Below are 23,772 nucleotides of genomic sequence, written 5' to 3'. Positions count from 1 at the left end.
TGGCTTTTAATAATAGATCTTGGCTTTCTGGGATTGGATTTTCCAATGTTTCCATTCAGCATCTTGTGATTTGACTCTGGTTCTGACACCAACTAGTTTTTTCAACATTTCTTTCTTTCCTTTATTATTGTTATTTGGGTCTTATTTATCTTAAAAATAAGATAAATAAAATCATGGAGTTGGATTAGATGATGTCCTGATCCTCTCCAAAAGTTATGTAATGAATACAGACAGCAATCCAAGCATGTTCTTGCTCTCCAACAATATAAAATAAACTCTTTGCTACAGCTTCTAGTTTGTTAGTGTCACTGTGTGAAGCCACAGCATCATGAATGGATGCATCCTCATTCCTTGAGGTCGTACCCTTTACTTCTAAAATCTTTGCTTATGCTGTGTACTGACACATAAAGCATTTTGCTCTATTTCTCTGGAATTCTCATTTCTTACTCAAGATATGGATTTACAAGTGAAAAGGAAACACTGTGAAGTATAAATTAGAAAGAAAAGGGAATTTTGTTGATCTCGCAAATATAGCAGAAAATAAGGGTCAGATCCTGGAGCACACAGTCAGGACCATCAGCGGTAGGACCACACGAGAACGACAAACTTGTCTGCTGACTCTTACGAAAGTGAGGGTCTTTTACGCTGGTGAAAGCAGTACAATACTACAGGTTGTTTTGAATGAATTCAAATTGGGCAAAGATAATAAAGGAGGGTCTTACAGAGATTGTAAAGGGATAGGGTTGAGTAAAAGACTCTTTTCTTTTTTCTTTTTTTTAGGTTTTTGCCATAGGGCACATGCACTCGCTGGAGAGATTCAGAGAGAGGGAATGGATGAAATCACCCCACAAGGGGATTGGCCACACCACAATCCCTTCTTCTCCACTCTCCTATTGGGATTTTGGGCATGCACATACACATGCCCCAGGTGATTTAAAAGCTGCCAGGTTCAGGACTCAAACTGTGGTTAGCCATGTGAAAATTCAGTGCCTTAACCATTATATTATCTACTGTCCCCAAAAGCCCATTTTTAGAAACTGTCAGAAACAAATTATTGATGACGGAGGTGGCCGTAGTCTATTCAGTAGGATATATGGTCGACCCTAAGGGAAATTGTTAAAACTGGCATTATTTTGAGAAAAAAAGTCTTATTAAGTTCAATCATGTAGTCAGTAGGAATAACCAGTGAAAATGGTGATCAGCAACCCCCTCTTTCTATTTCATCCTCTACCTTCAATTTAGCATAGCAATCTCGTCTATGGATAAACTCCACAGGTTAAGTGCATTCTCTTTAAACTCTAACTCTGAATGCTTTCCATTTAACAGACCATGAATAACTAATCTCAGAATGATTTGGAGAGCACAAATGGAGCACAGTTGTAAAATATAACTCTTTGTGGACCAGCAGTTAGCATAATAGCTATGTCACTGAACTCCCATGTAGTTGACCGCAGTTCGAATCCCAGACCTGGTGGCTTAAAACTCATACCAGGTGCGTGTGTGTGCATGCCCAAGATCCCAAGAGGAGAATGGAGGAGAAGGGACTGTGGCATGGCCATCCCCCCGGGGGGGTGATTTCTCGCTTTTTGTCTCTCTGTCTCTCTCTGTCTGATGAGCACACGCGCCCTATAGCAAAAACCTCTCCAAAAAAAAAAAAAAAAAAACCCAAAACACAACTCTCTGAGAGACTGACCTGGTAAGGATCCAGGTTCTTGTCTAGAGATCTCCATGAGAATGCCTGGTACATGTGTGCCTATGATCTGGGCCCAGCTAAAGCTAGGAGGGTATCACAGTGTCAAGATCCTGTTGGGGGTGCTGTCCCTCTGTCACTTTCTATCTGTCTCATTCATGGAAGAAATTAAGAATATTTTTCTTTTCTAGCTGATTTTTTACAGTGTGCTTTAGGGTCTCCAGTTATGGTGGTATCCCCATAAAAATCCCAGTATTTAGGACCAGTAGGTGGCATCATGGTTAAGGTGTTAGACTCCACATGGCTGACCACAGCTCAAGTCCTGAGCCTGGCAGCTTGCTTTCTCAGTGTCTCTCTCTCTCTGGCCTAGTTGAAAAATTATAATAATAAAATCAAATTAAATAACTCTTGAAAGAAAAAAGAAGAAGAGCAGCAATAGCAGATATAACAGTTAGGGGATAAATTAACAAGGAAATGTAATACTATGAACTACCTACGGGAAAACCCTGAGAAGAACACCAAGACAAGAAAGGCCTTAATTAATTTATAATCCGGGCCCAGCCTCTGCGGCTGAAATGATAGGGTGCTGCTAAAAGATGGTGGAGCCACATGGGAGGCCCAGGTTCAGATCCCATGCCCACCTGAGCATGCTGTGCCCATAATCCTTTCTACTTGGGAGACTAAGGGAGGATCATGGCATGGTAATGTCTGGTCAGGTTGCCTTTCTCCTCTTGAAGAAAATAAAACAAACTTATTAAGAAAAAAAAAAAGAAACATAATCTTGGGCATGTATTGGTATTACTGCTATCATTATTACAAAAAATTTCTGCTTTATTGAATCTTAAGTTAAAGAGACACAAAGACTTGGTCATTTTTGCATCCATTTAGTGACTATTTTAAGGCATTGGTTATTGTTCACCACACAGTGAAACATATGAACTTTCTTCAGAAAAATGAAAATGAGAAAGACAAAGTATTCAATAAATCCCTGATCAATAAATTTATGTAAAAGTAGTCAGACGGCCACCTCTCAGACCCAAAATGTCAAGCTTGTAAAAATAGTATTCTTGGGAGTTATATTTGATCATTTGTTAAATATGGGGATATAAAATGTAGAAATCCGTGTGTAATGCTTCAAATCCCTAATCTGGTTTAAAAGGTCAGTTGAAGCCTAAAAGGACTTGACATTTTACCTTTAAAAGTCTGACTTTTGGACTTAAGACTTAACAACATTTCAGCCTGAATGACCTGAAGGATAAATACAAAGCTGGTTTCAATTGAACTATTTAGAAAGCAGGGGATCTTCTAATTTGTAAGATAGCATTCAGAGAGCTTTTTCCATTAAGAACTCAATCGACTGAAAAATGATTTCCTTGGGTATTCCACAATCTTTCAATGCTTGTGTAAATTTTACGCAGGAGGTGGGCGGTGTGTGAAACTCAAGATATAAAACACCATGGTAAGAAGGAAGAAAACCATCTCGTGAGCCACGGAAAACTGGTGATCACCTGTAAGAAATGCACATTGCCTCTATTTACCAGTTTCTTCCTCAGGTGAAATGCAATTCTCTCATCCAATATTCATTAGAGCTTCATTTCTTGATGCAAGTTCTATGACTTTTTCAAATGATCATTATCACCAATTAATATTTATTGAGCACCCACTGGGTACATATTATGGAAAGGCTGGTAGGCTATTATACAATGAATATCTTCCTGTGAATTATACTTTATGTAATTTTATTATATTTTCATAGAACCAAGAAACTGCCTCTCCCTTTTGTGTGTTTGTGCTAAAATGTCACCATGTGAAAGCAACCAAGAATTAGAATTGGAATTACAGAAACACCACTGGGTATTGTTAATGTATATGTGTGTGTGTGTGTGTATACCTAATACATAAGCTTAGGTCAAGATTTATTGGGGTAATGTTAGTTTTATCATCTAAAAGAAACTCTATTTTTTTTTTTTACTTCATTGGTAAAATCGCAAGCATTATTTTAACAAATGGAAATGAGAGGAAATGAGCCAAATACAATGATGAAATATCTCACACGTTTAGGATATTGTCTTTCGTAACATTAATATGAGGCTTTTGTGATGGAGTTTCTCCCAGCTGGAATGCCAAGCATGTACCACCATGCTTAACTCTTTTTCAGATAGGGTCTTTTTATGTTGTACAGATCAGCCTAAAACGCACAATCCTCCTGCCTGAAATCAAGGTGCAGGCCACTGTTCCTAGCCTTTTAGGTTGGGCTATGACTAGAACCTGGGCCTCTCATGTGGTCCCAGCCTCCTGAGCACAGTGTTTTAGCAGTGAACACCACTGCGGCTGGACCTACTCAGGTCATAGTGAGTTGAACTTTCCCTGAGCATATTTGTAATGTGTATCCAAGTATAAACCTGATCTGTTGACATTATTCTGCCTTAAAGATATTCATAAGCTAGATTCTAAAACTGAAGATACATTTCTTTTTTCTTATTTAGCATCATGCATGGCCATATTAGAGGGAGCATCTGAGATAGATAGCTTGCTCCAGATATCACATAAAATAATAGAATTTTCATAGTTTTATAAAAATATTTCTTTTATTAAATCAGTTAATGAAAATTAAAAATATAATACATACAAGTCACCTTGATGATCTCCGTGGAAATACAAATAAAACTTAAACACTCATCTCGCCTTCAAAGTGATTTTCTACATTTCCTTGCTTTAAAATTTCCACATTAATTCTGTATTTTTAAACTTTATTAATTTGGCAGCTTTTCATAAATTAAAAAAATGTGTAGACATCCATAATCTTTGGAGGTTTGGAAACTGCTAACCATTGGTTTATAGAAAATGACAGAGGCTTGAGTTGGCCAATGTGAGTCTATTCCTAAATTCTCATGTTAAATGTTTCTTTTTTTTTTTTTTGTTAAAGAGAGATTTTTGCTATAAGGTGCATGTGCTTGCTGGAGAGTAAGAGAGAGACAGAGAGACAGAAAGAGAGAAATCATCCCCCCTCAGGGGAGGACGGTCATGCCACAATCCTTCTCCTCCATTCTCCTCTCAAGATTTTGGGCACACATATACATGCACCCAATGTGAGTTTTAAGTTGCTGAGTCTAGGACTCGAACCACAGTTGACTACATGGGAGTCCAGAGATGTAACCACCACACTATCTGCTGGTCAAATGTTTCATTTTCAACTACACAGTACATCAGAGATAAGAGTGAGTCAGGAGAGTATTGTGTGTGCTCTATATTACAAAGCCACAACCATGAATTATGTTATGGAATTCACGATCCTTCCAAAGACCTCTTTCAGTGAACATTGAGCTAGGTATCTAAGAGTAAAGGAAATGCATTGGCTGCTGTCATTGGTGAGAAACATCCCTCTTCTGCTCTTCTCAGTGTAATTCAGTAACAGACATAAAAGGAGATTAGAATTCCAATGCTGAGATGGGAGAAAGAGTAACAGATATATAGAAGTACTATATTATCTCATTCAAGGCTTTGGAGATGCATGTGAAAGTGCTAAAGGGAAGCACCCATTAGTAAATAAAATCCTAAGAAAAGAATTTGACCATACCATAGCAAATTCTATTTTTAAAAATAATTATGCCCAAATCAGTCAATTGGTATAACAGAAATAAAGTCATTTTAATAGAACATTATCACAGGATCAATGTCTCTCACTTTGAAGAAATAACCGTTTCCCTTGCACTTCGACACTTATTTTTGATAAATGCTTCGGTTTTACCTCAGTATTAACTTCTCAGTCAGGTACTATTATGCTGTGACAACCTTCTATTCCATTGTCATTGTGTCAGGTTATTGAAAAGGATAATAGGTAGATATATTTGCCTTTAGAATATTAAGAATAAATGGCATTCCTATTCCTTATTTATCTACAGTACTTCTTAATTTCAAAGAATGGTTTTAGTGATAATTACCAGATTTTTACATTGGTAGAAAACTGTAACATATGTTAATAATAGTACAATTTTGTATGTGTAAATTGTTTTCTTATACAAATATAGAAATTTAGTAATCATTATTAAGATCACTCTATTTATTAAATTCATAAAATAATCTAGTATCCCTTAGTACAATCTGTTCTATTATGTCCTAATTAAATAATATAAAGTAATATTAGAAGCTTATCTTATAGTCATACAGCGAGTGGTCAATTTTTTTTTATCTATGGCCTATAGTTTTTACATAATAAAATTCTTCAACTTTGGTTCAAATAGTTTCAACAAAGAATAGTACCAGGAAGCATAAAAACCCTCAACTTACTATTTAGTGTGTTTCTAAAAGTTGTTAAAATCGAGGAAACTAAATAATTGATAGATCTGACAACTATTTTTGATTTACAAATAGTAATAGTTTTGGGGTATTTTTGTTATGTAGTTAAGAAAAATAAACAAGAAAACCACACACACACACACACACACACACACACAGAGAGACTGGAATTTAAATTTGGGAAATAATTTGAAGAGTAATCTGACAATGCATAATATAGTTAAAGATATCCAGGCTTTAAAGTACTCTAGAGGATCAAATATTAATAAATTCACCAAATTTATACATTTCAACAATAACTGATTTTAAAATATGTGAAAAAAGTTGCAGAGGGATAACAATAGAAATACAACTTAGTTACTTTTATGAAACAAGCAAAATAGCAAGATATATTATTTATGGATATATACTTTAAAAATAGCCTGGAATAGGGCACACCTGGAATGATACATCCTAAATTAGAAAACTGAGTTCTCAAGGGGAGATAGTGTGATTGGTAAGAATAAAAAAATTTTAGCACTAATGTTTATTCCTTAAATAAATTGGATTGTCAAGGAAATAAGATAAAATATTAACATTTGTTACTCTTTATAGTTAGCAGATGCATATTTGTGAAGTTACTGTCTGCATTTTCCTGCATATTTTAAAGACATTGGATAATAAAAAGTATATCAGTGAAATATTTTAGGCTACATCTTTTCCTTGAAATCCATGACCATTTCTTTAAATCCATTCTCTAGGTGAACTATTTTCATTTGCTTCATCATTCATTAAACAAACATTCAGTGAACAACTGCACTTCTCCAAGCAGAGGGATGCAATCTAGATATTCAAAGTCAAATAAGATGCCCTCAATGCCTGACGGTCTAAAAAACGAATTACATGGAAACTCTTCACTGTTATTTTTTTTAACATTCTCCCTGTCCAACTGCAGTAGGTATACTTGGCTAGGAAATGTATCATCATCTCCTAAGAATACCTTCCATATCTTTGGGTATCTCTGCTAATTTAATTTGTTGAATTAGAATGTCACTAATGACTAGACATTACGCTGTATACAAACTTAGGCTCCTTTGTGTCTATAGCACACATTTGGAAAATTGCAGTCTCAAGATTCTGAATAAGTGGCTTATAGACTTCTAGTACTTACAGATCAGAGAAGGCTCCCAAGTATTTGGGCCACTACAAAAGAAGGTGGTTGGGACCAGCAGTTAGTGTAATGGCTATGTCGCTGGACTCCCATATAGTCGATCATGGTTCGAGTTCCAGACCGGTGGCTTAAACTCACGCCGGGTGCGTGTGCGTGCGTGCCCAAGATCCCGAGAGGAGAATTGAGGAGAAGGGATTGCGGCATGGCCATTCCTCCTGGGGGCAGGGGGTGTGATTTCTCGCTTTCTGTGGTGAGCACACGCCCCCTATATCAAAAACCTCTCCAAAAAAAAAAAAATAGGGTGGTTAACCTATACATTGCTTTAATAATATTATCATCTACTAACACTGATATTTCATAGAAGAGATGGTATTTTAATACACAGAATATAGAAATACAGGTTTTTTTGTTTTTGTTTTTTAGAGGTTTTTGCCTTAGGGTCTGTGTGCTTGTCAGAGAGAGAGAGACAGAGAGAGAGAGAGAGAGAGAGAGAGGGAGACAGTGAGAGGTAAAGTGAGAAATCACCCCCATGGGGGATGGCCTCACCGCTATCCTTTCTCCTCTATTCTCCTCCCAGGTTCTAGGCTACGCACACAGATGCACCTGGCATGAGTTTCAAGCCACTAGATCTGAACTCGAACTGTGGCTGGCCTGTGGGAGTTGTTTCATGAGAGAGAGATACAGGCCCCAATAGGATCTTCAGGCAATGATTCATCCCCAGTTATCCAGCCAGGATCACAGGTATGCACACCCTCAGCACATGCAGAAAGATCCGGGGGTGAAAAACCAGGCCCTCGCCAAGTGCCCTCAGCATTGCAGAGCATTGCCTTACTGCAGTTCTACTGTAGTTGCCCCATCCTTGTTGTTTACATTTTGCTATGAGTCAGTAAATTCTCCACTGGGCCAGTCTTTGCAAACTGCTGTCCTAAATAATCCCCATGACCGGAATTTTATGTCACCATAGGGAATGCGTAATATATTGGTAAGTAAATAGATTTTCGAAAAGTTTCTAGCGAGTTTGAGAAGGACTTCCTCTGCTAACCACTGGCAAATTGCTATAATCCTTGTATTCATGTTTATCATGTTTATCAGTAAAGGGAGATAAGTTTTGGGTGAACAATTATTTCAAAAGAAGTGTGGTTCACTTAAAACACTGATGCTGATAATAACACTTTCAACATGTGCAGGCATTCATTGTCTGTAAAACACCTATATATTATCTTTTTCTAATACACCATGGCAATGATAAAGTAAAAAAAAAAAAACAACAAAAAACAAAAACCAAAAACAAACGGAATCCTTTGAAGCCTTGGGATTTAATGTGACCTAGTATTCACACTGAGCTATACTCAAGGTCCAGGAACCAGGAGAAAGTTTTGTTTTGTTTTTGAACATCCCCATGGCCAGCAGGTGGCATGGTAGTTAAGGTGCTGGGATCCCACATAGCCAACTGTGGTTCTAGTCCTAGACTTGGCAGTTTGAAAATCATGCCAGTTGTGTGTGCACACATGCCCAAAGACAAGGGAGGAGAAGGGGTTGCGGCATGGCCATCCCCCCCGGGGGGTGATTTCTCACTTTCCCTCTCACTGTTTCTGTCTCTTTCTCTCTGGCTGCTTCATGTATCCAAAGGCGAAAAAATTCTTAAAAAAAAAAAAAATAGAACAACAACAAAAAAGATACTAGTAGTACATGATTATCAAGGCAGAACATCAACCTATCAACCTGCCCAATCAGAAAGGTGATCCTCCAGCACCCAGATTGGTGTTCGCTGATATGTATGTGCATATATTTGCATGGTCAGAACTGAGATCCAAGATGAGCTTATTCCCCAGGAACATTTAGTCCATCTAACTTAAATACAGATCTCTTTGCCTTGTCACACCAATTATGAAAAACCTTCAGTTAGGAAAATCATAGTGGTCTTTTTGACTTGTTTCTCTTTTGTGTTCTACAGGTAATGAAAATAGCTATGGATAACTATGGGATATGTACAATTAATACTAAGAGTAATAGTGTAGGTAGACTCTTGTTTATTCTCAAGCTTACTGGGGTCAAAGCTTCATTTAAATATAGGATAGAATGGGACCATCAGGTGGCATGGTGGTTAAGGGCACTGGACTCACACAAGGCTGACAGCAGTTTGAGTTTTGGACCTTTCTCACTTTCCCTCTATCCCTCTCTCTCTCTCTTTCTCACTCGCTTGCTCCCTCACTCTGTCTGTCTCTGGTCAAATTGAAAAAAAAAAATCAAAACAAATAGTTAAATGAAGTCATTCTTTTAAAAATATGAAAGAAGGCCAGCTAGTGATGTAGTGGTTAGGACAAGTGGCAACTGGATCCTACATGGCCCAATATGTGGTTTGGGTCTCAGACGTGGAGGCTTACAAAACACACTAGGTGTGTTTGCCTATGTATCAAAAATCCTGAAAGGGAGGAGAAATGGAAAATGGCCTGTGGCATGACCATCCTTTATGAGGGGTGCTTTCTCACATTCTCTCTGTCTCTGTCTCTGGTGAGAGCATGCACCTTCTAGCAAATTCAATGACAAAGAGCTTAAGAGTCTATTTTTTGAGAAGTTTTTGTTATAGAGCACGTGCACTCACCAGAAAGACAGAGAGAGACAGAGAGACAGAAAGCGAGAAATCACCCCGAGAGGGGAAGGCCACTCCACAATCCCTTCTCCTCCACTCTTCTCTCAGGATCTTGGGTACGCACGCACACACGCCTGGCGTGAGTTTAAGCTACCGGGTCTGGATCTCAAACCACAGTCGACTACATGGGAGTCCAGCAACATAGCTATTACTTCAACTGTTAGGGGACATAACTGCTTGTCCCTAAACAGTCTTTTATCCACTAAAATTATTAACAACAAAGATGCAGGTAAACACACATAACTCTAAAGCCAGTCATAATCCTAAATTCATGTGATGTTGACCATGTTAAGTGCATAAGGGAAAAGCATTCCAAAAACTTTCACTCAAAAAGACAAGAGAATTATATGTACATTTTTTTGACAACTCTCTTTTAGAGAAATCTTACACTAAAGCAGCTACCCAAGAATCTTATCCTCTAATGAGACTCATCTTCTAGATGTGGTAGGTGGAAATGCTGTAAGACGTTTCCTCCAGATGCATCACATTTTAAAGCACTTACTCTCAAGAACTTTTTGAAGTTTGGCTGGTGCGACTTTACTCATTGACTCATGTTTAGAATACAGTAACAAATGATCAAGCTGAAACTCATTCTGAAACAAAATTCCTTTCCCCCCACAAAATAGTACATAAACCGAGTTGCAGCCTTTGCATTTTTCACCATCTGGCCCACAGTGTGAGATGATATTAGTAGCATGTCAGGGAATTTTCTCCCCCTCTTTTGAAAAAAAAAGAGGAAAGAAAAAAAAAATAATCCTAATCTATAGTATGAAGAGTATTAAATGAAACATCTGCCTCACTGAATGAGTAGATGAACTTTGCAGTCTGCAAGCTGCTGGCATTTGTCAAGTACATGTTTACATTGCTGACTGCTGTAAATTTTCAAGATGGTGACATGAAACTGACTTACTAAAATATCTTATTCAAATTTCTTAAAACACATGTTTCGTTTTAATTTTTTGTCAATTTTTTTCTCCTTTAATGTTCTTATTCTTGATGAAAGGCATTGCCAATTGAGACAGTAAGAGGTTGCTCAGATTCTAGTCAAGACGAAGCCACTGAGTAAAGAAAAATTACATAATAAAATCTGCCAAGAGCTAGCACAAGCCTTTGGTTCATATAGAACTATAATCTTCGATGTTAGAAAGTGCCGATAAAAGAGTCATAGAATTTAGACAAATGAAAAAAGAGATAAGGTGATGTTTCAAATATTTTAAGGGAAAGTTACTTTTTAAAAATAATATTTCCCTGATGGCTGATTATAATCACTACCAAATTCAATCCTGCCTAGTAACTGAAGATCAATGTGAGAACATGTCTAAAACAATCTTTGTAAAATATAATCACTTCAAACAAAATACCACATAGCCCAATTAGGGATTTGAGTCTCATTGAGAGATCTTAATCTAAATTTTGAATTTCATTTTGAATATCCTACTTCCCTATAAACTCTAATGTCAACACACACACCAAAAACAAATATTATTTTTCTTTTACTTTAGAACCCAGTAATGTTTATCCAGTTTTCTGTCCTGAATGGATGATAATCTCATGTTAATTTTAAGGGGAAAGAATGTACTGTATTCCAATATAAGATCTAGAGAATAAAAATAAAATTTTAATATCGTCCTTTCTTCCTTTTTTCCTTCCTCCTATCCTTTCTCTCCTCTCTTTCCTTGCTCCTTCTTTCTTTCTTTTTTTCCTTCCTGTCTGCACGTAACACAACCTCAGTCTTTTTATATTATGTAGTTAAGTAAGCACACAAATACAATGCAGAGTGATATGGCTGTCATGGACGTAATGATAAGGGACTGTGGGACCACATAGGAGAATTGGGGAGTAGTTGCAGCATAATGTGTAAGTGGAGAATTTACAATAGATAGGTCTGGGAAATTACATATAGACTATGCTGTCTAGAATTTGGGGTGCTTTTTTACTAAGGAAAATTGAAAGCCATTGGAAAGTTTTAATCTGGGGAATAATCTGATTGAATTTTTTATTTTGAAAACTACCTTGGTGGTTTTTTTCCTGGGGAGAATAGTTTAGGAAATAGTGAGACCTAGCAATGGTGAGAATCTAGGATGCTATTATGGTAATTCAAGTGAGAAGGGATGTGGACATAAAATTGAAAGTGGTAGGGCTGAAGGTAGAGGGGGCAGATTTGAGCAATCTGAGAGTCTGCATTTACAGGAGTGATCGGATTGGTATTTAAGAATTTCCGAGGGAGAAAACAAGACTGAATCACCTGTTGGTGGCTACTACAATGTCACTGCTATTTATTTCCACTTTGAACATGGAAAGACTGCTTGAAGTTGCTGACAGGAGCATAAGAAGCGAGATTAAAAATGAGACTGCACTGCAATGGAAACCAAGACAGTGGCCAAACTCACTGAGATGAAAGGTCAAAGAACCACTAACCCTTAGGTATTTTCCTAACACTGTACTTACCTTTCAGGCCCACCTCTGATGCCACCCCAGATTATGCCATTCAGAGCTAATTGCTCTCAAGATCATATTTTATCATTTTGGCATGTACTTTGATTATTTGTTTACATTTATTTTGACTGTTGTAGCATATCTATATTTCCCAGAAGGTTGAGAGATCCTCTTAAAGCAGAGATCCTGTGGTTATAGCCTGTGTCCTCCAGCAAGCTCCTAGCAGAGTAATTCACACATAATAGACTCAGTATACGTTTGCTGAATTGAATTTTTCATGTTCCCTTAGACCATATTTTTCCACAGCTGCTTTCAGAAATAGCTCACTCTTTGCCTTCTCTTCCCTTTACCGAAGAGGCTAACAAGCAGAGAAATAAAATTCAAGATTCTAATAGATGTGAGGTTGCCTAAAACAATGGTTGGAGTAGGATAAATTGTAAATAAATTAAGAGATTTCATCCACTTACTTAGGTTTCATTTCTCTTATTCTTGAAAAACGATGCTGCTAGCAAATGTAAACCTAGGTAGACAATGAGAGAAATGGAAAATACAAATTATTTGTCAATGTTTATAAAGTGATATTTATATCCACTATATTTTTTTCTTTTCAAGAAACAGACTTGATATTTATGTTTCCAAAAAACAACTACTTAAAATAATGACTTAGCCTCTGCATCTATGTATGTGTAAATAAGTGAAAACACAATACCCCATCAACAAAGGAATTAAAAAGAGGCAGAAGAGCCCAGCAAACTTCTTTAAGTTAACCTATTTGCAACTTTAACAGAAATTCATGTTTCTTTACTTAGCCAGTAACTTACAGAACTTGAAAATTATTTTAAAAGTAAAGTATCTGGTAACTTCCAATAGGATTCCATAGAGTCCTCCAGGTTCTAGAGAGTTGCCTAATAAGTATCCTAGGGAAGGGTGAAGCTGAGAGTTACAGGGAATACTTCAAAACCCCCATCTTTGCTTCGACTGGAGTATTTAGCTATTATATTATAATTTTGTTCCTTTCGGGGTGGGGGAAACCCTGGGGGTCAAGAGAGAGGCCAAATCCAGACCTAAACCTAAACTGAAACAGATCCTCTCACTTATTAATGAGAATATTGAGGTCTATAAAGGATAACAGAGCTAAGTGTCATGCTAAAAGTCTGTAGCAGAAAAATCTGAATTCAAATCCCAGCACTCTTGCCAAGTGTCTTGGGCTTCTATAACAAAATACCATAAACTGGGTGGCTATAAACAACAATTATTTATTTCATACAGTTCTGGAGACTGGGCAGTCTAAGATCAAGACACAGGAAGATTCAGTTTAGTGAGAACCTGTCTTTTGATTCAGATAATGCTTCATGTTGTGTCCTAACATGGTGGAAAGGACAGGCAATTCTCTGGTCCTCTTTTTTTTTTTCTTTTTCTTCTTTCTTGAAGAGGTTTTTTTTCTTATTGGGCACGTGTGCTCGCCAGAAGGACAGAGAGAGACAGAGAGATAGAAAGCGAGAAATCATCCCCCAGAGGGGATGGTCACGCTGCAATCCCTTCTCCTCCATTCTCCTCTCTGGAACTTGGGCACGCACGCACACGCGCCCAGCCTGAATTTAAGCCACCAGGTCCGGGACTTGAACTGCAGTCGACTACACGGGAGTCCAGTGACATATCAATTACGCTAACTGGTGGTCCCTCTGGTCCTCTTTTATAAGGGCATTAAACCCCTTTTTAATGGCTTTGTCCTTGTGACCCAATCACAGCTCAAAGGCCCCACCTCCTACTACTATCACATTGGTGATTGTATTTCAACATACAGATTTTCAGGTGACACAATCATTCAGACCATAGCATCAAGCAAGTGACCATGAAAAAGTTATGAACTCTAGGGGCAGCAGTTGGCGTAATGGCTATGTTGCGGGACTCCCACGTAGTCAACCACGGTTCGAGTCCCGGACCTGGTGGCTTAAACTCATGCCGGGTGCGTGCATGCCCAAGATCCCGAGAGGAGAATGGAGGAGAAGGGATTGTGGCGTGGTCATCCCCCCCCCCCCCGGGGGGTGATTTCTCGCTTTCTGTCTCTGTCTGGCAAGCACACGTGCCCTATAGCAAAAACCTTTCCAAAAAAAAAAAAAGAAAAAAAGAGTTATGAACTCTCTTGGGGTTTCAGATTCGTAAAATGTTTTTTTTTTTTGAAAGGATTAGATGAAGGAATATAAGTAAATCCTTTACTACAGTGATTGGCAAAGAGCAAATACTCGATGAATATAGATTTTGGTAGTAGTGGTAGAACTAACAATGTAATTGTAATTAGAATCCAGATCTTTCTACTCTGCACTGAATGTTTTATTGATCTGTGCCTCACAATCCAACAAACCAACAAACACCCTTTACATTGTTGTCTCTCTAAAGGAAAAATAAAGTGAAGAGATTTCTTTCAGGGAGAGTGATGCTTTTTATTTTCTTCTCAGAATACACATGGACTTCAAAACAAACAAACAAAAAAGGAGCTTGCAGTGGGGATATAAGATTTACAGCTTGTTATTCTAAGGAATAAATGTCTTTATGTAACATGCAGTGACTTGGATGGCAGATATAATATAAATGACAGGTATAATGCATTACTCAGAAAATCTACTAGAGTACCATGGAGTAAAACAATGTTAGTTTGTTTTTTTAACAAGAGATTATATTTTGGACTCTGGAAAAACAGTTTTTATAAGACTAAGTTAAATAAAACTTGCAAAAATGGTTAAGAAATCAAAGAGGACATTTGTTTGTCTCCAAGTTACTTTTAAAGTAATTCCATACAATCAACTCATCATTAAACATTCTTCCTACAGGATTACAACTTTACTTAACATTGGAGAAAATGTATCATGACTCTTGGGAGAGTTTGGATATGGGAAATGTAATTTAAAAAGATTTAGAAGCCCAAAGTTTGTGCTTGATTTCTTCTGGACTGTATGATTTCTATTCATTTTATGAGGTACCTAATATTACTTGGAAAAGATGGTTAATTTTGTCAGACAGACATAGAATCTACTAGCAATTTGATTAAAAAAATACTTATTTTACCCGGGGCCAGAGAATGATGTGAGGGTTAAGGAGGCTGGGTCCCACTTTGCTGAATGCATAGTTCAAGCCCTGAAACTGGGGGTTTGAAAAACATGCTGGGTGTACATGTATGCATGCCCCAAATCCCAAGAGGCAAATGGAGGAGAGATTGCAGTGTTGCAATCTTCCCTGTTTTCTCAGTCTTCCTCTCCAGTGAGCATACATGCCCTATAGCAAAATAAATATATATATATATGTACATATATAATATGTACAAATACATTATGTAATATACAATTATATATTATATAATTGTAATTATATTCAATTACATCATTTAAAGATATAATTTAAATTATATATATTCAATTACATAATTTAAAGATATAATTTAAATTATATTTATTATCTTATCTCAAGAGGATAATGGATGAGAGGTGATTGCAGCATGGCCATTCCCCTAGATGATGATTTCTCACTTTCTCTCCCTCTGTCTCTCTCTCTGGTGAGCTCATGCACCCTATACCAAAAACAGAAAAAAACACAAAAAATTCATTTAATCTAATTAATAATCTATTAATAATAATCCATTTATTATTATATCTACAATTTAAAAATATAATTATAATTATATTTACACATAATTATATATTATTTTATAGAATATTTTTACACACACACACACACAGGCAACTTGCTTTCTTGCTTTCCCTCTCTTTCTGCCCATCTCTGGTCAAATTAAAATAAATAAACAAACAAACAAACAAACAAACAAATTCTATAAAAAGGAATACTCAAGAGAAACTATCTTGACGTTTAGGATAAAATATATACAATTTTCATTCTGCCAAGGAGGAGAGAAAAGCTTATAAATATGTTTAGTTTATGTATAGTTAGAAATAAAATTATTATAATTAGGTTTTAATCAGATAATCAAGTTTTAATTGGTATGATTAAGTTATCCTTACATAAAATTTGAAAACTCTTTCATCAGGCACCAAAAATGTTTTCTAAATGTTGTGTTAAAGATTCAAAAGGCAGTAACATTTGACATATAAAATATATCACTCTCACAACAAATTTATGGTGAAAAATAAAGAGGAATGATTATATAATTTTATTCTACAAGATCATTTACTGCTATTTATTTTGCTATTTATTTATTTGCTTCTGTGTGTGTGTGTGTGTGTGTGTGTGTGTGTGTGTGTGTGTATAGAGTATGTGTGATTGAAGTTGCCAAGAAAAACCAGGGTCTGTTTCAATGTTAATTTTGAGTTTAAATGTATCCAGTGGGCCCTTATTTCCTGACATGGTCATCCTATCCATATTATTATTATTATTATTATTATTATTATTAATTTTTCTTCTCCTTTATTTTTGGTTTACTTGCTTTTTTGTTTTTGCTATAGGGTGCATGAGTTCACCAGAGAGAGAGAGAATGAGAAAGTGAGAAATCATCATCTGGGTGGATGGCCATGCTGCAACCATTTCTCCTCCATTCTCCTCTTGGGATTTTATACACACATGCATACATGCCTCGTGTGTTTTTCAATCCTCTGGGTCCAGCACTTGAAACATGCAGTTGGCCATCTGGGATCCAGCCATCTTATCCACCATGCCACCAATTTATCAATGTTAATGATTCAGTCCTACACATGAAAAATTACTTTCAAGGAACCAGCAGTTAGCATAATGGCTGTGTCGCTGGACTCCCATGTAGTCGACTGCGGTTCGATTCCCGGACCCAGTGGCTTAAACTCAAGCCAGGCGCGTGTGCGTCTGTGCCCAAGATCCCAAGAGGAGAAAGGAGGAGAAGGGATTGTGGCATGGCCATCCCCCCAGGGGGGTGATTTCTTGCTTTCTATCTCTCTGTCTCTCTCTGTCTTTCTGGCAAGTGCACGCACCCTATAGCAAAAGAAACTCTCAAAAAAAAAATTACTTACAAAAGCTTGCTCAAAATCAACTATAAAAAACATACACAATTAAATTCTGGCATTGGTAGAAAATTTCACTTACATGTGAATCTAAAAATGTTGAACTCAGATACAGAGAATAGTGGTTACCAGGGGTTAGGATGGAGGATTGAAATGATGAGATGTTGGTCAAGGTTACAAACTTTCAGCTATAAGATGAATAAGTTTTGGAAACTTAATGTGCAACATGGGGACTATAGTTAATGATAATGTATTGTAGATTTGGAATTTGCTATTAAAGTAGCACATAAGTATTCTTACCACCACCCCTTACATCCAGGTAACTTTGTATGATGGTGGATATATTAATTAGCTATATTGTGGTAATTATTTCATTATATTATTTCACTATATTATTTCACTTTAAATAAATATCATTTTCACTTGCCTATTGGAAAATGAAAACTTGTAAAAACCACAAATATCATCCAAAACTAGCTATGTGACTGAGCACTCTTTCTATCACTGGGAATTCAGCAGTTGACAAAATGGATAAACTCTACCTCCAATGTCAAACCTACTTGTGGCAGTAAGAAAAAAATGAATAATATAATAGCAGTCGGTGACAAGCACGATAAAGAAAAATAAATCAGTACAAAGTGAGAAACAGTGGCGCACTTCATTTTATAAAACCCAAATTAGCTCCTGATAAATTAAGCAATTAAATTTCATAAATAGAATACTGGAAAAGAAAATCTATAAAAAAAAAACCAGGTGAATATTTCAATCTTTGAATGTGTAATGTATTTACAAGTATAAAGCAAATAAAATCCCACAAATGAAAAGATCAATGTATTGGACTATATAGACATTGGTGGAGGGTGGGTATGATGGTATGCAAGGGGAGGAAACATTTGACAAATGGAAAAATATAATGTAAAAAGAAAAAAAAGGTATTCTGGGACCAACAGGTGGCATGGCAGTTAAGGCCGCAGGATTCCCACATGGCTGACCACAGTTGGAGTCCTGGACCTGGTGACTTGTTTTCTCACTTTCTCTCTCTCACGCTCTCTGTCCCTCTCTTTCTCTTTGGTCAAATTAAAATAAATTTCATTTTATAAAACCCAAATTAGCTCCTGATAAATTAAGCAATTAAATTTCATAAATAGAATACTGGAAAAGAAAATCTATAAAAAAAAACCAAGTGAATATTTCAATCTTTGAATGTGTAATGTATTTACAAGTATAAAGCAAATAAAATCCCACAAATGAAAAGATCAATGTATTGGACTATATAGACATTGGTGGAGGGTGGGTATGATGGTATGCAAGGGGAGGAAACAATTGACAAATGGAAAAATATAATGTAAAAAGAAAAAAAAGGTATTCTGGGACCAACAGGTGGCATGGCAGTTAAGGCCGCAGGATTCCCACATGGCTGACCACAGTTGGAGTCCTGGACCTGGTGACTTGTTTTCTCACTTTCTCTCTCTCACGCTCTCTGTCCCTCTCTTTCTCTTTGGTCAAATTAAAATAAATAGTGTTAAATAAAATAATTCTTATAAAAAAGAAAAGATAATCTTCAAAGCAGAGAATGAACTCGGAACATTTTAATTTTACTGTGTTGACAAAATAAGGCAATGAAACATCATAATGTTAGATTTGTTAATTATATTTGTCCACTTTAGGTTCAAAGAGTATCTATGCTAAAATTTTAGACTAAGCACATTGTGGTGTCCAGTATTAGATTCTGGAACACAGAAAGGTCATAGCTGAAAAAAATAAAACAAAACCCCCAAAACTCAAAGCAAACAAACAAACAAGAACAAAACAAAGTAAAAGAAAGACAATTAAAGTCAAGGTTATGGGAACAGTTTTATGAAATGTTCAAGGCATTTGCTTGCCAACTTTCTGAAGTGCCAAAGAACAATAACGTCTGATTATTCATATTATGAAAATATTTTGAGAATGAAACTTTGGTACAAAAACACTTGCAAATCTCCACCAGAGAGTCCTTTCCCACCACAACAAACCTCCTGTTCCTCCATCTCATCAAACAAAAGCAATCAGGGAAACGTTTTGATAGGAAATCATTAGGCATCTACCTTATATTCTTGACTTGGCTCCCTCTGAATTCTTGTTTCCTAATCTTAAACAAAAAAATCTTTAAAGAGTAGCCATTTTTCTTCAGTTAATAATGTTAAAGAAGACTGCACTGACATGGTTAAATTCCCAAGATCCTCAGTTCTTTAGAGGTGAACTAAATGGCTGGTATCATTGCTGACCAAAGTGTCTTGAAGGTGATGGAATGTATGCTACAGAAGTAAAGCTCATATTTTTCATTTTTAAAAAAGATGAAAAATTTCAGTATAATATAATTAGTCACCTTACCATAAGACTAAAACTAACTTCTTATAATCAAGATACAAAAATTAGTCTGGTCAGGTAGTCTTGTGGTTTAGGGTGTGTGATTTCACATGGCTGACTGACCACACAGTTGGAATCCCGGTAGCTTGAAAAACACATCAGAGGGTACCAGCAGTTAGCGTAATGGCTATGTCGCTGGACTCTCATGTAGTTGACAGCGGTTCGCGTTCCGGACCCGGTGGCTGGGCGCGTGTGCATGCGTGCCCAAGATCCCGAGAGGAGAATGGAGGAGAAGGGATTGTGACATGACCATCCCCCCTGGGGGGTGATTTCTCGCTTTCTGTCTCTCTGTCTCTCTCTGTCTGGCGAGCGCACACGCCCTATAGCAAAAACCTCTCAAAAAAACAAAAAACAAAACACATCAGACAAATGTACATGCATGCTCTAAATTCTGACAGGTTGGAGAAATGGAGAAGAGTGTGTTCACAACCTATTTCGTGGATGGGAGCACTTTCTCCCTTTCCTTCCCTGTCTCTGTCTCTGTCTCTGTTTCTCTCTCTCTGGCAAGTGTACATGTCCTCGGGCAATTGGAAAAAAGTTACAAAATCAAAAAAATTGAAAAAAATTAAAGTATAAACTACTAGCAAGGCTATAATGAAATAGTCAGATTTATATAAGATTTAAGTGTGAGGAAGAATCCGTGTCTGAAAAAAAGAATTAATACCTGTTATGAACCCAAACAAGCTCATTCTCTTTGGCCCTGCAAGGCTATTTAAGTAATACTGATGATGTAAAGATCACCATGACAATAGTAGGAAGAAAGCACACCAATATTTAGAAGCATATTCCTTTCTGGGTTATAGGACTATTAAGGATTTTAATTACATTTTCTATGTATTTTTATACTTTTTATTATTTTCTACAAAGACTATTTTATTATCAGGAGGAATAATAAAAAAATAATAAGTAAAAGGAAAAAGGAGAGTAGAATAAAAGATAAAAGTATGTTAGAATAAAGATTTCTTTTGGACTGGTCTTTTGTTTATATATTGAAATCTCACCATTTTCTTTAAGAATAAGAAATATACTCATTATGATAAATAGGGTAAAATTTCCAAGAAAAAAGTAAGACCTAGCCAGGAAATCACACTTAGAAATGTAATTAACAGCACAAAGATCATAGCACATCCCCTTGAGCTAATTTTGTGGATTACTCCTGAGAGTGTAACTATACATTATAGAAGAGTCCTTCTGAAGAAGGGGTAATGAGGGAACTCTTTGTAGGACTTCACCTCTTTTGTTCTCATTGTTTAAACTTGAAAGTCTGGGGGAAAAAAAAAATTAAAGTAGCTTCCCTCCCTTGCATTCAAGTTTTAGAGATCTAGAAAAATAAGGCAATTCTTAGGGTGTGTGTGTTGTTAATGGTGAAAATCATTTATTATTTTTATTTCAAAAAATTCTACCTGAATTCCCATGTTAGCCTTGGGACACAGCTAGTATATCTTGAATATTGTGTTGGGAAATAGTGGGCTGGATTTTCTGACTGCCACTTAAATAGGCCATCTGGAAGAGCACAGCCCATTCTATTCGTTCCTCCTGGAGTTAAGGTATGGCAAAACATGGTAAAATTTCTGCTTATTCATTTTTTCCCCTTCATCACATTGAAGAGAAATGTTTTGTTTTGTTATAGGATTAGTCAGGACTGTTCTGCTTAGTAAACACAGAAACACCCAATGTGTCCAAGAATAAATACAATTTTGAACTAAAGTATTGATTTGGTTTGCATAAAGGTAAAACTGCAGTGAAATAAATAAATAAATACAAGTTTTGACCTGATATGCTGCCAAAGGAAAAAACAGAGCTAGATAACAATGAAAGAGTTTAAAAATAGTTCTTATTTAGGACTATTATAACAAGGAGAAAGAGACATTAGCATCGTGCATGCCCTGATTACGAATACAGCGTGAGCAGGTGGAAATTTGTGCCAAGGAGCAGACTCGGGGTCAGTGGAAAGACAATTACTGAAAGGTAGCATCAAGAATGTAGAGGATTCTGGCTAAACTGAGCTAATAGGATTCTTGCTGAAGACAGGCCAGGGTGATCAGACATCACCTGGTGGGTGGTGAGAAATGAGGAGCCTAATATGGTCATCTGGTCATTGAGGGTGATCAGAGATGGAGAACTGAGGAGTTCTGGTGACACAAACTTAGCAGAGTTCTTGCTAAAATTGTATCCTACAAAAAAGCACACAGATGGCCCTGGGATAAGGTTCAGGAGCCTAACTATAATTTGGTCATACAGAGAATCTTTGTCAGTACTAAGGTACTTAAATCAAGAATTCTAAACTGGTAAGAAAGTGGATTTTTAAAGGATTTTAAAAAAGTATTGACTTAAAAACCAGTATAATGTAGTTGAGAATGTGTATTCTTGAATTATTAAAGAGTAAAACATTGACAGAGACATGGTCTATACCTCAAAGTATTTCTGTATGCTAAAACCTATTTGTATTGCAGAAACTTCAAGATCAGTGCTGACTCAGATATCTGAGGTTTTTGAAGCTATACCTATGGTACCTGCACTAAACAGAGTTCTCAGTTATGGAAAAAGACATTTTGTTGCAACCTAGTCTCAGCAAAAGCCAATGACAATGATTTGGATGTTATTTATTTAGAAATTATTCCTGTAATAAGTTCAACTTCTTGTTATTGACTAACTTTAAAGAGAGCTGAAATTTCAATTCCTGAATCCCTTTCAAGTTAATCAAAAAATTAGACAAGTGAAATAAACTAATCTACCATGAGCAAACTTTTTAAACTAAGGACATTGGGTCAAACTCTCTTCTTATCACTGATAATTCATCATCTATCACTGTTTCATTAGGTCATTCCCATCTCTGACTCAGTTTTTCTAATTTTCTGATGATTCACAGCAATAATTTTTAACATTCTTCTAAAGCATATTTATTCTTCAAAAAAAGTTTTTTCTTTATTCATAGTGTCTAGAACAGCTAACAGATATTGAATAAAGGAGTGTAATTTTTTTTAAAGAGAGATTTTTGCTATAGGACATGTGTGCTCGCCAGAAAAACAGAGAGACAGAAAGTGAGAGATAAACCCCTGGGAGAATAGCCACTCCGTAATGCTTTCTCCTCCATTCTCCTCCTGGGATCTTGGGTACACACGGGCATGTGCCTGGCATGAGTTTTAAGCCTCCAGGTCCAGGATTTGAACCGTGGTTGACAACATGGGAATCCACCAACGTAACCATTACTCCATCTGATGGTCCCTAAATGGGTATAAATTTAACATAAACACTGGAATGGGAAATAAATCAACTCTTTCATTCATAGAGGTCAGCTCTAGAGAATAACAATCCCTTAAATTAATTTTTCTTTAGGTAAGTCTAGGCAGAAAAAAAATGCAAAGAATTTTCATTATAAATTAAGTAGGTCAAACCACCCAGTTTGTGGTATTGTAAACCAATCCAACACAGTTACAACCCAACTGCAGAAAGATCCTTAGAATAACAGTGTCATCTGTCGGGGGTCATCAGGGAGGATACTGATTGTATCTTCAGCTTTGCCACATAACAGACACAGCATGGTATATTCCTGAAATTCATCCATGATACTGGATGTATACTCATGCCTGACTATTACATGATGACAATTCTTACACAGATTATTTCTTCTCCATCTTCTTTCAAGGATTTGTTTGTGATCAGCATAAAATCTCGCTTATTACACACTGCACAGCCTGTGAAGTTCAGCAAGAAGGATCCATTCTCCAAGCAGTGTTACCCCGGTTGGGATATTCCTTCTCCACACAGTCCCCACACATCGCGACGAGGTGAGCAGGGAACATCCTCCAGCGCTCAGCATAGCACTTTCTGAAGCTGACCTATGTGTGGAAGTCCCAGGTTCATGTTGGAGACTTCCCTGAACATGCCAAGCAACCATGCCCGCGATACGGGCCTCGCTGAGGCTGACGGGGGATAGTAGCGTGAAGATCCCATTAGGGGTACCAGCTTCTATGTCTTTGTCTCTTTCTTCCATGTAAAAAAACAAACAAACAAACAAACAAGAAACCTTAAAAAGGTAATATATCTAAGTGTAATTTTATATTTATATATATATTGGGCCACTGAAAAATCATGACACATTTTTGCATAGAAAACATAGAAAAATATGTAAAGACCTCTGATGACCCAATAATTTTTCAAATATGGC

At 36.6% G+C, this 23,772-nt stretch overlaps 1 pseudogene; it reads right to left on the bottom strand.

Moving 5' to 3' along the window:
• Positions 1-22,969: 22,969 nt before the first annotated feature.
• LOC102489295 (protein Churchill-like) lies at positions 22,970-23,404 on the bottom strand (annotated as a pseudogene).
• Positions 23,405-23,772: the final 368 nt, after the last annotated feature.

This window comes from Tupaia chinensis, unplaced genomic scaffold (genome assembly GCF_000334495.1).
Source record: "Tupaia chinensis unplaced genomic scaffold, TupChi_1.0 Scaffold000636_1, whole genome shotgun sequence".
In the NCBI taxonomy this organism is placed as follows: domain Eukaryota; kingdom Metazoa; phylum Chordata; class Mammalia; order Scandentia; family Tupaiidae; genus Tupaia; species Tupaia belangeri.
Note: the sequence above shows the minus strand (reverse complement) of the source record. Positions and strands in the feature narration are given on the sequence as shown.